Source organism: Neomonachus schauinslandi, chromosome 14 (assembly GCF_002201575.2).
Source record: "Neomonachus schauinslandi chromosome 14, ASM220157v2, whole genome shotgun sequence".
NCBI classification, from domain to species: domain Eukaryota; kingdom Metazoa; phylum Chordata; class Mammalia; order Carnivora; family Phocidae; genus Neomonachus; species Neomonachus schauinslandi.
Genome location: NC_058416.1, coordinates 50,006,313 through 50,025,099, shown reverse-complemented (window position 1 = coordinate 50,025,099; position 18,787 = coordinate 50,006,313). Strand labels below are relative to the sequence as shown.

The window sequence follows — 18,787 nt, the reverse complement described above, 5'->3', positions numbered from 1 at the left end:
TTTATTTATTTATTTATTTATTTATTTATTTATTTATTTATTTATTTATTTGACAAAGAGACAGCGAGAGAGGGAATGCAAGCAGGGGGAGTGGGAGAGGGAGAAGCAGGCTTCCTGCCGAGTAGGGAGCCCAGTGCAGGGCTCCTGATCCGAAGGCAGACACTTAATGACTGAGCCACCCAGGTGCCCCCAGGATAAGATTTTTTTTTTTTTAAAGATTTTATTTATTTTTTAGAGAGCGAGCGAGAGAGAAACAGCATGAGAGTGGAGAGGGTCAGAGGGAGAAGCAGGCTCCCCGCTGAGCTGGGAGCCCGATGTGGGACTCGATCCCAGGACCCTGGGATCATGACCTGAGCCGAAGGCAGATGCTTAACCATCTGAGCCACCCAGGCGCCCCCCCAGGATAAGATTTTTAAACATTTGACCAATTATATAGATCAAGAGACAGTATTAGTTTCCCGATAAGTTGGGTATAGCTACAACTACACAAAGAAAAATATTCTTAGTTGTCCCAAAGTTGAGTTTTTATTGGTGCACATTCACTGGCAAAAGGAAAATATGAACTTGAAGTAGACTAGCACCAGTTTGGTTAGTGTAGGCTTATGGACAGTGCCTTCCTATGTCCGTTCTCATGATGCCTTAAACTATAGTCTATACACTGTAGAGAACAAGGACCATGTCTGCTTTTTGTTCACCACTTTATACCCACTATCATATAGTGTGATGAATTCTTCCACGTGAACACTGAATGATTAAGTCCATTGTTTCCTAAAGTCTGGTCCTTCAAAATAGTCTCCAAAGGTGATCTTTGAAAAAATGCCCTTCAATCATATCAGTGCAGGAAAAGTTGCATAGCTTAGCCTTCTGCAGAGACGTACAGTGTGCATAAGTATGTTAAACTATGCATAGCACTTTAATGTATAACACTCTACAGCCCCATTGTAGAGCCTGTTTGACTTGATCTAACCCAGTATTTCCCAGAATCATCTGTAATTTTGAGTACTTTAGCCTTTCCAAGATTCAGGTATCTGATACGTATGAAGGGGATGATAAAATTCTATGGTGTGTAACTCAAAGAAATGTTGGAAGAATCCAATGCATTAACATATCGAAATTGCTTTTATGTAAAATTCTATTTAAATGTGAGGTATTAGTACCATTTCCTAATCATTATTACTGCGTGTGCTGTTCTCCAAATAGATGGTATGTGTATTATATCTCAATAAATGTTGGTAGGTAGGTAGGTAGAGCAATAAAATTGGAAAAATGAAAAAGAATTCATACTTCTGGGGACCATGAGGTTTAGAAAATTTGAGTTGTTGTGGCTACTAGGGTCTGACTCTTCTCTGTGCTCTGGGTTTTCTCTCCCTTGCTAGCCTAATTACCTCTTTCCATTCATTTGCTTATTCATTCATTCATTTATACAACAAATACTATCAAACTCTGAAGATGAGCTACCATTTTGGTTGGTATGGGCATATGGAAAGTGCATACAAAGGAATCAAAAAAATCTCTTAAGTTCATGATTTTGGGGAAAAGGCAGACATGGAAACAAATATAAAACAGTGAAGAATGTGCCATTGTGGAAGGACATAGAAAGAATCCTGAGGTGCAGTTGATTTCTCAGAGCAAGGACCCCATCAGAGGAAGGTAGAGAAGTTTGAGTTGAGTCTGGAAAAAGTTTCCCCAATAGACGAGGCATGTTAAGGGTAGCCGGTTCCTATTCAAAATTATAATTCCTGCTTCCTTTATTTGTGATTCTTTCCTGCCATCTCCTGCTTTAACTTCCCATAATCATGGCCTCGCCCCCGAACTTCAGGTCTGTTCTTTTATTCTTTCTGTGACTATTCAGAGAGATTCAATGAAAGTTTGTAGAAGAGGGGTGCTTGGGATTTCATGGAATGAGAATTTTGGACCTTCCATTGTATCTCTTCTTTTTCTCAATAAAGCGCAGCTCAACTTGATGTGTAAATTTTTGAAGTATTGAAAGTTAAAATGACACGTGTTCACTTAAGATTTTAATATGTTTAAAAATAATAAATAGTTGGCAGAAATATTGAGTATATTAGAATTCAGAATGAATTTTGGCTCCATGATAAAGTACCACTTTATATGTGAGGCTAAGCTATCAACTTAGAAGAAAAGAGTGAGGAGAAGTAAATTATTAATTCATTTGTCAGCCGGGGTTGTAAGAGAATGAGGTTTATGCTGGCCTTCTGACTTTACAACATCTGAAATCACTCATGTCCACTTTCTTAGATCCAGCAGCATCTTTATGGCCAAATTAATTTCTTTTTTTACATTTATTTAAGAATATGGCTTTTACATTACAATCTAGCACATATGTCATCTTACCCCTTTTATAATTCTTTTGAAAAGTGAAACTCAGAATACATCCAAGAGTTCAAAGCTGAATTATAATCGACTATATACATGTAACATATGTATGTAGACTATAAATCTCTAAAAAGTATATTTCTTCAGAAATATGTGTGTTCTGGGATGACAGGTCAAAGTTTCAAATTCTACTTTCCTTACCCTATTTTATTAATTGCTAGAGAAATATTAGAGATTTATTTTTTACCCACTTTTGTAGCTCAAACAGTCCATTAAATGAATTAATAGATGTAAAAGAGCTTAGGAAAGTGCCTGGCATCTGGTAGGGTCTCAGTTAATGCAAGCTCTTGTCATTCCTATGATTTCTCCAAAGACTTTTCTTTTGACTCACATGCTGTGACATGAAGTATCACCATCTGGGTTGACTCAAGCCACTTACCTGAATCAGAATAAAACTTTTAGCCCTGGAGTCGTTTCCTGTCCTTTCTAATTGTGCATAGGAATATACTAAAGAGAGATAACTCCACCAGCTATCAACTGAGCAAATGACTGCGAGTTCCTCATTCCATGTGCATGCACATGCACACCAATGCAGTGAAAACCAACTTGAGAGTATGAGAGAAAAGAGACTACGGAAATAGACTTTAAAAAAAAATTCAGTTTAAGTGGAGAGTCATGGGACAGGTCAAAATGGGCAGGGGAAAGAATTTTAGAGAAATGAAAATGCGGTGCAGGTGGCCACCCTGAAGCTAATTTAACTTGGGTCATCTCTGATCTCTTCCAGCTGTGAGCACGTGCATGTGGCTCAGTGGACCAGATGTTCTTTCTCGGTCTTTATGTTGCACAGCCTATAAAATTCAAACAGGATTGGAATTTAATTCTAGGCCTTTCAGAGTCCAATCATCAATATTTAATGGAGCTGTTCTCTGAAAATATAGAGTCCTGCTAAGAGAGGCCCCGGTTTGGACCAAGGCAGCCTCCTATAATTTCTGTAATTTCTCCCCAGTGACGGCTGCCTTCCTCCCTTCACTGCCCCCACCCCTCTCCAATTTTATGCTTCTCAGAGAATTGCTCCTCACCTCTGAAGCTCCCGGGTCATGTAAATGTGTGCTTGTTTCTAGGTATGAGCTAGAGATCTCTGAAAAACACAAGTACTGTGCTACTTTTTACAGTGCAATCAATTAATTGAAGATATTTAATGAGCATGCACTAGGTATTTCAACATCGGTGGTTCAGTCAGCCATGTGAGGAATACAGATGAAACAACGAAGCATGGACCTTGGCCTCAGGAAACATGCAGTCTGGTTGTGGAGGAAAGATGAACACATGTAAGTTCATCAAAGAACAGTACAAAATTCTTCTCTAGCTGTTCAGAGCAAAACAACATGCTTCCTTGCGAGAGCTGCCTCTGGTTGTGACTTGATTCAGGTGACTCCTGGATAGGTTGGCAGTCAGGCCTGAAAATCCCAGCTGAACACAGAGGAGATCTGTGTCATGTACCAAACTACATTTACAGTGGAAGGCCCCAAATCTAAATTCCTGAAAGCCACCCTGTCTTTTTCCCTTTGTTACCTGCAAAATAAATCCCTTTTCTCTAGCTAGTCCCCTGGCAGGGCAGGGCCTGTTTGAGCAACATTTTCATCACTAAGTAGGCATCTGTCATGCAGTCCAGTACGTTGACCAAGAAGCAATGTTACGACAAAGAGTTGGTGGCTAGCTGGAGCTCATTTCGTAGCAATAGTCTGGCTGACATCCTATGCACATTAGTCACAGATTCTGTCTTAAATTCTCTCCAGAGACAACACAGACACATGGAAGACCAAAGGGGAAAGGTGAACAGTTACTAAGAATATCTGATGGCCAGAAACACAGAGTCTTTTTTGGATATTCACTATGAGTAGAGGATGAGGAGTCTAGATTTCAGTCCAAATTTCTGTTGTGTATTATCAGAAACAAGAGTGCAAAGTTCCAGGAAATTCTTTAGCCTGACCCATCAAAATAATAGCCGTTATATTTTGACACTTTTTGCATTTGGAAAACAAATGAATGTCTTCAACTTATGTGTAGAAGCTTATTCAGTATAATGCAGTATTCAGATTTTAGATATCCAGGAGGATTTTTTATCAAGCAGGCAAAATTCTGAATGCTTTGTCTACCTCTGGATACTCAGGAAAAGGTATGTATAAAAAGAGACTTCAAATATATGTGAGACCTACATATCTATGAATTTAACTTCTCATCCTTTCTTTATTAGAAATTCAGCTTGGGGTGCCTGGGTAGCTCAGTCCTTAAGCGTCTGCCTTCAGCTCAGGTCATGATCCCAGGGTACTGAGATCGAGCCCCGCATCGGGCTCCCTGCTCAACGGGAAGCCTGCTTCTCCCTCTCCTGCTCCCCCTGCTTGTGTTCCTTCTCTCGCTGTGTCTCTCTCTGTCAAATAAATAAATAAATAAAAATCTTAAAAAAAAAAAAGAAATTACATGTAGTGAATGTTAATAGAGTGTTCATCATGTGCAAAAGAGTTTGCTAGGTGCTAAAATCGTTAAGAAACTCAGAATTCAACTAGGGAAGTATAAGTGAAGAGAATTATAATATCAGGAATAGGTACTAAATAAACACCCAAAAGCTGCTAGTCAGGATCAGGGAAGTGAGTGAGATAAGAAACAAAAAGAGGGGACTCACGTTCTAAGCTAAGCTGACGGTATGAGCACTGGCCTGGAGCAGGGGCCACGTAAAGCACTTCTGTGAATGGCAAGTGTTTGGGCTCAAGTGGGAGATGTGGGGATGGCCAGGATGGGAGATGAAGCAGGAAAAGATCAGATCACTGGGTTGCAGTGAAGGTGATGTTAGCATTAAAACCCCTCTGAAGGTGTCTGTAAGGAAAAGGTAGCCATTGTGTGATTGTAGAAGAAAGTAAGCTTCAAATAAGAGCTTTGAGAAGATAATTTTGATGGCAGTTTGAGTAGGGAAGTGATGAGAGAGAAGGTATTTGACACAGGAGTTTGATTTTGACAATCCATTGCATCACACTTGGCAGGAGGTGGTGGCAGCCTGAGCTGATCAGGACAGTGACAAAGACCTGTCCTGAGGAGGAGTGGCCAGAAGAGGCCTTGTGGAGGAAGAATGGGCCAGATGGGGCTGCTCAGACAATATAGAAGCGTAGACACCAAGCTAGATCTGGTGCAAGGCTGATTATGAAAGCAAGACAGCTCCAATTATGGAGATTAGTCATGAAAATACCATGTACCCCATGTATCTTTCTGGGTCATTATCAGCTGTTATTGGTTTATATCTTTTAAAATATCTGCAATTTTAAACACTGTGTATCTTTTATTTCTTGCATTTTCATATAATGCTTTGAACCACTTTTCAGTTGTTGGCAGAATCTTTCACAGTTCTGCATATATTCTAATAATTCCTATTCCTTTTTCTTAGCCAATGAGAAGGGCTTAATGATTTATGGACAATATTTTAGTAGTGTTATATTATTAGTAATAATGATGATGGCCTCATATAGTTTGTGTAATGACTCCATCTTGGGGTGTGAGTTTGACTTTTGTGGTAGGTTTTGCAGGGTACTTAACCTTCCTTCCTTCTTCTCTTTCTCTCATAATTGTATTTAGAAGATTACCACCTGCCACAGGCAGATCTCTCCTCCAGCCTTTTAATAAACAGGGCAGACCTGGATTCAGGAGGGGATGATCAGAGTAGACCTCTAAAGCCTTCTGTTGTCTTCGTAAGTAGTGACTCCTAGAGCTGATTGGCTTCTGGGCTGAGCAGTAACCTGACTTCAGGGCCCCCTTGGGGATGCCAGAATCTTGCAAGAAACCAGTTGTTAGTTACCACGGGAGTCTCAGAAAAAACTGGTAGCAGCACGCCAATAAGCTTCCGACTGTATTAGGTTTCTTGAGCCCATACCGGTCCTGCCTTCAACGAAGCCCCAGGCATCCTTGATTGATATAGGAAACCAAGGGACAGCCTTTCTTTCTTTCTTTCTTTCTTTCTTTTTCTTTCTTTCTCTTTCTTTTTCTTTTCTTTCTTTCTTTCTTTTTCTTTCTTTCTCTTTCTTTTTTTCCTTCTTTCTCCATTTTAAAAAATTAAATTCAACTAATTAACATATAATGTATTATTGGTTTCTGAGGTAGAGGTCTGTGATTCATCAGTCTTATATAACACCCACTGCACATTACATCATATTCTCTCCTTAATGTCCATCACTCAGTTACCCCATCTCCCCATCCCCCTACCCCCCAGCAACACTCGGTTTATTTCCTATGATTAAGAGTCTCTTATGGTTTGGATAAGGGGCAGCCTCTCTAAAATGCTGAATTTTCAAGTACAAGGAAGTAGGTGCTTTCCCTGAGGGAGTAGCAAAATGGACAGTGAGTATGTGGTCATTTAAATGATATGACCTGGTCCTTTTTTCCCTTATAGAAAAAAAAAAAGCAAGTTGACTTAAAGAAATGCTACTTTTTATTTTCAGCCTCCTATTGATGTGATTCAGCATGTTAGTATTTGTTTAAAGGACTATCAGAAGTAAACATTCAATCTAGGAATGACATAGTGGAGTTACGCGGAACTGACATTAAATTTGAGCATGATCTGAGTACAGTCAGTTCTGCTATCGTTCAACATATTGCCTTTCTAAAAACCCCCGCACTGTGCAAAATCATGTAATAAAAACCACAGGCTAATGGGAAAAGTGGGGTAAAGGGCATGGGTCACAACACTCAAAGACCTTACCACTGACATATTTTTAAAAAAGATAAGGTTCTATAAAAAGGTTAGCACAGTTTTATACATGTTAAAGAAACACATGTTAAGAAAAATATAAATACAACAGTAAACATGGCACTTTCTGTTGAAGAATTTGCTTGAGGAGGTAGATACTGGAAGGGTTGTAGCTTGTGAGTTTTTGTGAAGGGGTGGAAGGAGGTTTATCTGATATCAGATGGAAAGTTCTAACACCAGATATGGACGGGTGTGGCTCTCAACACACAGTGAACTGAGGTAGCTGAGAGGTGTTTAAAGTGTGTGTGTGTGTGTGTGTGTGTGTGTGTGTGTATGCGCGCACGCATTTTGTGTATTCCAGAATGGCTCAGTTCAGCTGGATGAAGTTTTCTGCATTCACTTAGTGTTTGTCACAGAAGAAATTGTGTATTAGCAAAAAAGTGAAATTCATGTAATGCTCAGATTGTTTTCTAATATATCAAATGGTTTGGAAAGAGTTTGTATTTTCAAAGTAGCAATAGAGCAGAACTGGCTGTAATTTTACCCCTTAACTTTTCTATAAGGACACTGAGACCCAGCCAAGCTAAATGAGGTTTTGTAACCAGATTAGAAGTTGAAACCAGGCTCCCTTTGTAGTAGGAATGTCCACATACTCTGTTGCTTCTTTTGTTGTATTTTATAAACTCTTGCTGCTATTATTTTTATTGCCAGTGATAACATTATTTTAGTACTGGCTTTAATGTAGGTGCCAGCACTTAACACAATATCTGGAACTGAATATGTATTTGTTAGTAAATTAATGAATAAATTAATTAGGTTAGTGAATGGACATAGTCAAGTCCAGGTTCACTGTGGAAACATTTCCAGACCTGAGGGTAGAGGGACAAATCGAGAAGATACATGTTTAGAGTTAAGGATGGCAGTACTCATCTACTCTTCAAGGTTTCTCGGATTGGTTTGGATTTTAGTAAAATGACTAGGAGTACAGGCTTGTGACCGACCATAGGCAAGTTATTTAACCTCCCTAGACAGTACTGGTATCTACCTCCTTGGGTTTCTGTAATAGTTAGGTAAGATCATATATATAAACTCATAGGACACGGCAATGGTTCAGTAAGTGTTAGCAATTAGCAATTATCAACATCATCATCATCATCACCACTACTACTGCTGTTGCTGCTGCTTTTCTAGCATACCCCTGTTGGAAGGACCAAGGACCAGTGAATGTGAAAGAAGGAGCCCTGGTACTTTGCGGCCTGGTTTTCCCAACTACTTACTGGCGATCTCCAACCCAGATATGCGGTAGGATGTCAAACTCAACACGTCCAAAGTCAGACTCATTAGCTTGCTCCCTGTGTGCTCCTCCTCATGAATTCCCCCTTTCATCGGTTTACCCAAGCTAGGCACCTCAGTGGCTCTTTGCTCTCTCCTCCCTCCTCCACATTCCATGGGTCATTCATTCTTTCAATTATGATTTTTTGAACACCAACTGTGTGTCAGGCCTCCAAAGTGCCTCAAGAAATAAACATGAATAAGGCATGATTCTTGTCCTAAAGAATCTTCAGTATGTTATGAGATGAGATGCAAAGTAGGAAGTGCCCGATCCAAATCCTACAGGTTACACCAGTCAAGATAAAATGTGTTGACCAGCTGTAAGAGGCCACATGATCTGATCATGGTTCCTATGTGTTGCCACCCACTTAAATACAAAGTGGACAGCCATTTACGTGCAAAGATGATGAAGAGTATAATCATGGGATCATTCTATATTTTTAAAATTTTGGCCCTTTGGGTTAACAAAACATATTTGTTTTGTCAGGAACACTAGGTTTATTACTCATTCTCCATTTTGGGTCCTAAAAACATTCTTTCATATGACAATGACTATACAGTAAAAGTTTTCCCTCTTTTTCAGAATATTCAGTTCTTTAGTTGGATTTGTGTTTGTTTGATAATTGTTTTTCGTGGTGATATGGATGTAGGTTCAAAATAATTTAAAGTTGACTATTTAAACTTTTTTTTTTTTAAGATTTTATTTATTCATTTGAGACCGAGAGATACAGAGAGAGAGCATGAGCAGGGGAGAGGCAGAGGGCGAGGGAGAAGCAGGCTCCCCACTGAGCCAGGAGCCAGGAGCCAGGAGGCAGGAGGCAGGAAGCAGGAGCCAGGAGGCGGGAGCCAGGAACCAGACGCGGGGCTCAATCCCAGGACCCTGGGATCATGACCTGAGCCGAAGGCAGATGCTTAACAATCTGAGCCATGCAGGCGCCCCTTTAAACATTTTTTTTAATTTAAAGAAGTTTTAAATTTAAATTTAAAAAAAATTAAATTTCTACTTTTTATAAAATACTTGATTGGATTAATAAATTTAGCTTAGTCCATTCATACTCATATTCTTAGCAGTTTTGCCTGTACAAATAAAACCTAAGAGATTTTCAAATCACTGTTTCAAATGCAACATGTAAGTGAAAGGGAACATTATCTTTCAAATGTACTATAAATAATACATTAATTAGTAAATAATTAGGTAATTAGGAAAGAGCTCTGGAAAAATACAAGTTTTCAAAATAGGGATAATTAATAAGCAGAGTTATCTAGGTCCAGAGTCTGTAGTTCTCCAAAGGATTTATTTATTGAGCAACTTCATGTGCCAGGCCCTCTTCTAGGAGCTGGGGATACAGCAAGTGAGCAAACCAGAGCCAGCCCTGAGGCAGTTCCCATTCTACTGGGAGAGACAGAAAATAAGTTAACAAACAATAAACCTGTAATGCCAGGCAGTGATAAGAGCTGTGAATTAAAATAAGAGCAGTAAGGGCCAGAAGCACATGGGGGCTGTAGGTTCCTGGGGAGGGAAGCACAGAGCACTGGGCCTCCGGGCTAGGACGGCTTCACCCAGCTCACCAGCCGGGGCGGCCGGCGGGTGGGGAAAAAGGCAGGCTGAGCAGTCGTCTGCGGTCAGGGGATGTGGGGACATGGGCTGCATGGACACAGCGGAGGCTCGGCCAGCGAAGTCCATTTTGCCACCCCCCACTGGCCGTGGATTCCTGGGCCAGAAAGAAGAAACAAGGAAGATCCCTGTTCCAACTAATAGCCACATGCCATTAAAAGATAACTGGATGAAAAGAGTTACTCCCATCTCCCATCGTAGAACATTTAGGACTTCAGGTACCCTGTTCCTTAAAATCGAGGAATGTAGAAATCGGGACCTGTAAAGAAACCAAGGATGTTCGTGCTCTGACAGAAGCAGCTGATTTTGTGAAAGCCTTTCTTCTTGGGTTTCCAGTGGAGGATGCACTTGCCCTCATTAGGTTGGAGGACCTCTTTCTAGAGTCTTTTGAAATTACAGATGTGAAGCCCATAAAGGGAGACCACCTGTCCCAGGCAATAGGAAGAATCCCTGGCGAAGGAGGAAAAATCAAAATCACCAGAGAGAATCTGACACAGACATGGATAGTTTTGACTGATGTGAAAGTTCACAATCTTGGCTCTTTCTGAAACATCAGGATGGCAAGAACTGCCATTTACAACCTCATCCTGGGAAATCCTCCATCAAAGCTTTATGGTGGTATTCGAGCCGTGGTTAGCAGAACAGCAGATCAATTCTGATTTCAAATCAGAGACATTTTACCTTGAAACTCTAGAGAAAAAGACATTGCCCTCCACACATGGTCACCAGAAACCATGTAAAGAATTTTTCAATTTAAGCCTCCATCGCTTCTTCCGTTCTCAGCCAGAAGCATCAACAGAAAGGAAAGGTTTGATAGTATTCACACTCAGAACTTTGAGGAGAATTTCCATATCTAAATTTAGTGCCATTATTATACTTACACATTAATTATAATTTATCATTTCATTTTTTTTAAGTAGGCTCCACGCCCAGTGTGGGACTTCAACTCCTGACCCTGAGATGAGGAGTTGCATACTCTACTGATTGAGCCAGTCAGGCGCCCCTCACATCATTTTAAATAAAAGATTTGCATAGTTTATAATTCTCTTATCAAAGTGAAACTTCTTGTTTAAACAGACCTTTATGAATTTATAAATTTATTTATACATGTATAACTTTCTATAAATTTATAAGCATGTCTTGTCTATGGAGTGTAGTTAAAAGAATCATCTCACCAAAAAAATAAAAAAATAGCAAGTAAAGGGTGCTAGATTAGATAGATGGGGTGGTAGGGGATCTCCCATAGATTGTAGGGCCTCTCCCAATTTGGTTGTTCACTGAGATTTCATTATTCACATAGGCCTGGAATTAGACGTTCAATTCAACGTTGGCCACCACACAGCCCTACCTTCCCTTTCACTCTGGTGCGGATTCTCTGCTAGCCTGTGTTGGCAATGAATTGAATAAGAAAATATCTTTGTTTGTTTGCATTGTTTACTATCAAATCAGCCCAGTATAGATGTTGTCTGGTGTGGTACACATTGATCTAACAATAGTTTAACTGCTTTGAAATCTGCATCCTTACTAGTGGGGAAACTAAATGCTTTCATTAAGAAAACACAAACACACAAAGCCGATGGTTAACTAACAGCGTCTTGATGTGAGCAAATTTTTAGTCTCAAATTCTACGGCTTCACAATCTCAGAGAGATTTTCCTTCTTACTGTTAAGGAAAAATCACTCCCCACTGCATTTTAAAGAATTAAGTCACACCTGTGTGTTAAGAATATTCACTTTGGCCTGTTAAAAAAAATTATGATTGCCCCCCAAAAAGGGGCTTTTATGACCTTTTACGTTTTTAAAGTAAAACCTTCCATCTGTTAAAAAATATCTTTAAGAAAATTCCTTTACTGTATTTGTGTTTCCTAGTAAATGTTATATTCATTCCTTAGAAAATTTGCTTGGGGGCAAGTTCATTTTGGCCTGATGTAATTTAATCCAAAGGGAGAAAAACATTAAGTTAATGAAATCTTAATGGAAAGCCATTATATTTATATATAGTTTAGTGTCTTAATTACTATTCTCCCAAATTATATTGGCTTATAATTTTTAACTTAAGTCTGAAAAAAAGATAGTTTTTAGTTACCTAATTAAATGCAATGCTGATTCATTTGGGGAATAATACTTTATTTAAAGTCATTTCTTTTAAATGAGCTCCGACAGACATGTGTCTATATATATCAATTGGATATAATTTCTCATCAATCGCTTTTTTAGCCATAATAACAGATAGCTGAGCAATTATGGCATGTGTTCTGACCATTTGGTCAGTTACCCACTAAGTAGCTTGAAGATCTGATTTCTGTATTCTCTGAAAATGAGAGATACCACAGAATCATATGAAAATCAATCTTTTTTTGCCATCATTTAACTTGATCTGGAGAGATATAAAAAGTATAAATTTGTATTGCTTAGGTTTTTTATAATTTTATTTTTGAAATTCAAGACAAGATTTCTAATAATTTTTTAAAGTTTCCTGGTGTAAAGTTTGCAACCCACATATCCAGTAAAGGACTAAGATCCAAAATACACAAGGAACTCATCCAACTCAATAGCAAAAAAACAACACAATTAAAAATATTTTTCTCCCATTCCATAGTTTCCTTTTCATTTTGTTGATGATTTCCTTTGCTGTGCAGAAGCTTTTTAGTTTGATGTAGTTCCACTTACTCATTTTTACTTGCCTTTGCTTTTGGTGTCAAATCCAAAAAAATCATTGCTAAGACCAATGTCAATGAGTTTACACCCTAAGTTTTCTTCTAGGGGTCTTATGGTTTCAGGTCTTATGTTCATGAGTCTTTAATGCAATTTGAGTATATTTTTGTAAATGGTAAAAGATAGGGGTTCAGTTTCATTCTTTTGCATGTGGCTATCCAGGTTTTCCCAATGCCATTTATTGAAGATGCTATTCTTTTCTATTTGTGTATTCTTGGCTCCTTTATCATAAATTGACCATATAATCGTGGGTCTATTTCTAGGCTCTCTATTGAGTTACACTGATCAGTGTGGCTGTTCTTATGCCAATACCATACAATTTTGATTACTATGGCTTCATAACATAGTTTGAAATCAAGGAGCATGATGCCTCCAGCTTTGTTCTTTCTCAAGATTGCTTTGGCTATTCAGGGTCTTTTGTGGTTCCATACAGATTTTAGTATTGCTTGCTCTGTTTCTGTGAAAATGCCATTGGAACTTAGATGGGGATTGCATTGACTCTGTAGATTGCTTTGGGTAGTATGGACATTTTAACATTCTTTCAATCCATGAACACAGAATATCTTTCCATTTATTGGTGTCATCTTCAGTTTTTCATTAATGTCTTATAATTTTCAGTGTACAGCTCTTTCTCTTCCTTGGTTAGATTTATTCCTAGGTTGTTTTATTCTTTTTGATGCGGTTTTAAGTGGGATTGTTTTCTTAATTTTTTTTCCTGATAGTTCATTGTTAATGCATAGAAATGCAGTGATTTTTTATATTGATTTTGTATCCTGCAGCTTCTAAATCTGTTGATTAGTTCTAACCATTTTAGGTGTAGTCTTTAGGGTTTCCTATATATGGTATCATTGCATCTGCAAAAAGAGACAATTTTACTTCTCTCTTTACAATTTGGTTGTGTTTTTGAAAGGTTCTTTTAGTTTCATCGGTCTCCTCATCACTCTGTCTTATCTTAAGTTGAACATAAACTCTACAGGAGCAAAGACTTTCTCTGTTTTAATCCAGCACATAGAACAAGGCATAACCCATGGCAGACATTTAGTTAATATTTATTGGGGAAATGTCATTAAGTAGGACCTCCATGAGGGGAAATAACAGTTTGCGTAGAGTTGTCCATTTTTTAAAAAAGATTTTATTTATTTATTCATGAGAGACAGAAAGAGGGAGGCAGAGGCAGAGGGAGAAGCAGACTCCCCACAGAGCAGGGAGCCCAATGCGGGACTCGATCCCAGGACCCTGGGATCATGACCTGAGCTGAAGGCAGACACTTAACCGACTGAGCCACCCAGTGCGCAGAATTGTGCATTTTTAAAAGATGACAATTTAACACCAATGACAGCTTTGAAGGGGGGAAAGAATGCTTCCCCAAAGACAGAGAGGAGAGTGGAATCCAGGGAGGACGTCCCACCTGCCCATGAATGTGGTGGGATGGGCTTGGCCTCTCCTTCATTTAGGATAATGCCAAGGATGTGATAGATGCCCAATAAATGTTTGTTCCATTAATTATTTAACTAGTTAATGGACTTATCGTCAATTATGTTCAGTGTACATTTGAGGGCTGGTTATGAGCTGTGCCAATCACTGGGCAGATTAAAGGTGAATAAGAAAAGGTCTTTTTCCTCTAGAAATTAGTGGTTACATAGATAAGCCTCAATCTTTTTAGTCCAGACATAGAATTTCACTTTTCTCCCAAGAGCACTGCATCCCTGAGTCACTCCCCAGGAATCTTCTGAAGAAGACTTTAAAGGGCTCAGACTGTGGGGATCACCCAAGGACAGCTCTGTCCACAGGGGCAAGATGTAGAACTCTTCCACCTGTGTGTACTGGATGACCAGCAATTCTTGCTGCTTTATCAGTGGTTTTTTTTTTTTTTTAAGATTTTTTATTTATTTATTTTAGAGAGAGAGAGTGAGAAAGAGCATGAGAAGGGAGACGGTCAGAGGGTGAAGCAGCCTCCCCATTGAGACTCCCCGGGATTCCAGGATCATGATCTGAGCCAAAGGCAGTCGCCCAACCAACTGAGCCACCCAGGCACCCGCTTTATCAGTTTTTAAATAAGGATTCCCCCTCCCCTGAGGCCCACATTTAATGACCAAAAGGGCAGGGACCCATGTATGTTGCTCTGTGTACGTTGTTTTTGTTAGCATTGTGGGCATAGCTGAATTTGTCCTTCTTACCCATCTGTCCATCTGATCTTCCTCCCTTTAGACTAACCAGAAAAGTTAAGTGTCTTGTCTAGGATAACACTGTTTTTCAGTAACTGAGCCAGGGTTGTTTGCATCTTGTTTGTGTTTATGTGTCCGTATGTGTTATACATGTGAGATATTTCCTCTACCTCCGGGTGCTATTGCTAACATCCATTTGTAAAGGAGCTCTATTTAGTGAGTTTTATTTTTATTAAAGATTTTATTTATTTCTTTGGGGAAAAAAAAAAAGAATGCACCTCTTTTAACTATAGGGCCAGTGCTGTATCCAGGATACTCTCTTCCCTCAACTCATGCTGTGTGGGAGACAGATAACATTGAGTACACCCCAAATTGTCTATCAGTAGGGTGTTGATCAACATGTAAAATGAGAAGGCAGTGCATGAACTGCAGACTGCCTCCCACAACTGCTTCAGAGGGCCTCACGTGCCCACCTCTGTCAGGGACCTGGTTGCCCTAATTATTTAGTTCCAGATATTGCATACCCCAAGGAAAAATCAACAGCGATGGCCTCAGAGAGAAGGGATTCCCTCTCCACGGACTGTGGGACCTTGAGCAAGTTATCAAATCTCTCTAAACCTGTCTTCTCATTTAGAAAACAGAGATAATGAGTGCCTGCCTTGTGATGGTTGTGAGAATTAAATGTATATAAAGCCCTTAGTAAGGGCTTCTAGTAAGTGCTCAAGAAATGTTAGCTGTTGTTAAAGGATGATTATTTTAAAAGGGAAAATCATGACTCTCATACAAATGTCAAATGAACATGTGTCAAGGATTTATTTAACGCATTCATTAATGAGAGAATCTGTAATGTTACAATCAGTTCAAAGGAGAATCCAAAGGGCAGGTGCATATGTAGGCAATTAGGATTGGGTTAGTTAGATGCAAAATTGGCTTCTTCCACAGAGAGAGGGAAATCAATTGCACTTCTAGTGGACAAATTTCATGTGCATATCTGTGGGCAAGAATCATTTACATGCCTCTCAGTCATCTACAACTTACAAGTTGTAAAGTAGCCCAAAGACCACAAAACGTGCAAAGACCTCATAGGCTCAGGTAACGGGGAAGGCTGCATAGGCAAGGCCTAGTTTTCCACTGATACCACCCATTAATCATTTAGATCCATTTCAAACTGTTTTGCAATTATTTTCTGCACAGTTTTTATTATTGCTAGTTCCTTATTTGCATCCTAGGAATATTTTGAGGACCAGCAAGATAATGGATATGAAAACTTGCCATATAACCTATGGCATATTTTGCAAATAGTAGTTAGAATATGAAAGAGATCGGTGAGACCAACTTGCATTTTCAGTCCCACCTCTGATACTTCCTGTGTAATCTTGAGCAAGCCACATAACACCTCTGTGCCTCTCTTTCCTTAGTTGTAAGTTAGTGCATTTAAGATTCACAGCACAAGGTTATTGTGACAATTAGATGAGGTTCTATGTGGGAAAGTACTTTGGAAAATAAAAAATGCTATGTCAAGATGGGATGTGATTATATTATTGCTCTCAGCTTAGATTGGTTCATTTTTCTTTAAGAAGAGACTATAGAATAAAAGATGGAGTGGTGAATTCTTAAACTCACCAGGTAATTATTACTGCAAGTTGTAAATTACATGAAGTCTTTGACTCATTAACAGTGATTTATGGCACTACTGTTGATCCAAAAGCACTTCTCCAATATTCACCCACATGTCCTGATGGCTCCAGAGAGAAGTTCATGGTGCCGGGAGTGGTAATGTCGATGACCATGGGAGCCATGTTTCCCTAATGAAACCTGTAAGGATGGTATTTTACTCTCCTCAACCTCTTCCCCCAGTGCTGTCATCCCAGAGTCTCCCCTGGTTATCCTGTAAAAAGATATTCATTTAACCAGCCTGTAGAGTCTCTCAGGAATTTGCAGGAATTGGGAAGGAAAGTCTTTGGCCCAGCACACTCCTTTCCTGGCCCAGTTTTGGGTTTTGTAATTGAGAAGGGATAAGGAAGGTTTGGAGTGAGTCCAGGACCTGACACTGAAAGCATTGAGAGGAGATGAGTGAGATCTGGGTGGGAGGGGCCAGGATTGCTTAGCCTGGAAAGGAGCAGATCATGGCATGACTCTAAGTATGGACAGATATCAGGATTTCCACCATGCCTGGTGCAGAAGAGAGTAACTTCAGTGACAGCTCAAGGGTTTTGGTTATGGAGACTGAAGAGCTGTCTGCCTAAGCTCGTAAATGCTGTGGACACATTTATGAAGGTTCTACTAAGTTCTTCTCTAGAGTTTTGAAGAACAAGAATGGGTCTCTCTTAGTCTGAAATATTACAGATCATGTCCTCCCAGAGGCACAGGCTTGATTCAGATCTGAAGAAGGTTTCAAAACTGAGAGAAGGACACCACACCTGATCCTACCTTGTTTATTATGACTAACGGAGCCAGGTGAAGATGGGAGAGAGATTGAGTAACTGAGTAGGCCTCTCTGCTTACCTGCCCTTCCCTGTGCCCTGTGAGGGGACCCCAGCATTTGTGACAGTATTTCTTATACTTACTTCCTCTCCTTAGACTGAGCTCCTCAAAGCCAGAGCCCTGGTTTTCATCCCTGTGTCCCCAGCCGCTGACACGTAGTAGGGCTCTGCAAATATTTGTTGGATGAGTGCATTGATGGATGACTCCTTTGACAGACTGAGGTCAAGTCAGCAGAAACCATAATGGCAGAGACACTGACAGAAACCCCCATTTAAAAGCCAGTTGAGCAGCCTAGTCTTTGGGCTCGAGTGCTATTCACCATAAAATAGTAAGGGAAACCTGAGTCCAAATTTCAGTATTCGTAGTGAGACTATTTTCAGCTTTCTCAGAGACGGCATCTGTAAATAATCAGGCAGAAGCCTTTTATAAAACAACATAGAAAAACCTCAAAGACTATTCTAAGGCTGCAACATTTAAACAAGATTTTTAACCCATGGGGATGCCAAGATCAACACGGAGCTTCCTGCACATAAAAGCCTGGAATTTCATAGCAGTGTGGGGGCAAAAGCTATGATCGCATTTCCCCCTTTCTAAATTATATGCTGCTTCGTGTTAATGTGAGCAGAGGGCTGCGACAGAGACGGGCCTGTGGGTTACGTAAGTCCCACTGCACCCTCCGTCCCCCCTGTAATACGGCTGCCATGGTTACAGTGGTTGGGGGGAGTCCGCAGGCTGGCTGGACTGAGAAGGCAAAAGGTCACTGGTAGGTCATGCCATGATTTAAGTACTTGATGTAATTTATAACTGGGCTTTCACTCTACATAGAAAAATGATCAGGGACATTTGTTGTGTAATTTTTTCTCTCACTAGAAGATGTTGTTCTTAAAACGTAGTTTAGTGGCAGCTATAAAAGTCCATCTGTAGCACATTCCAAAATCACTTTCTTTTCCTTCCCAATTGGAAAGAGGAGCATGAAATCAAATGAACTCTTTGGCCCTCTCAACCTGCATTGTTGTCTCCTGGGGAGGAGAGACGGGTCTCTAGGTCACTTCTTCCCCAGTCCCTGAATCAAGGACCACATCAGCAACATTCCGAGTGGGCCAACCTCAATTATAAACAAGGAAAAAACAGAGTGCTCCTAACTATCCTTACTGTCAGGCCAGTCCTATGTGTGTGTGACCAGTATGATATGAAATCTGCCCAAAGTTTCTCCAGTTACCTGAAATGTTACTTCCTAAGGCTCTTCTGGGGAGACATGCGCTACTAATCAGCTGCCGTGTCTTGGTACCTGGGAAGGCTAATACTTGAACAACTATCATTATAATACCTGACAGTTGGTACAATTAAATAACAACTATTTATAATCAAAAGGAGGACTTTTGAGGTTATTTTCTTAAAAAATAAGAACTTT

General features: G+C 39.8%; 1 protein-coding gene and 1 pseudogene across 1 annotated transcript in view; both read left to right on the top strand.

Annotated features, from left to right (window-relative positions):
* Nucleotides 1-18,787, top strand: part of COLEC12 (collectin subfamily member 12) — a 188,057-nt gene that overhangs the window by 58,378 nt on the left and 110,892 nt on the right. The gene's annotated exons all lie outside the window — the stretch shown is intronic.
* LOC110576917 lies at nucleotides 9,039-10,672 on the top strand (annotated as a pseudogene).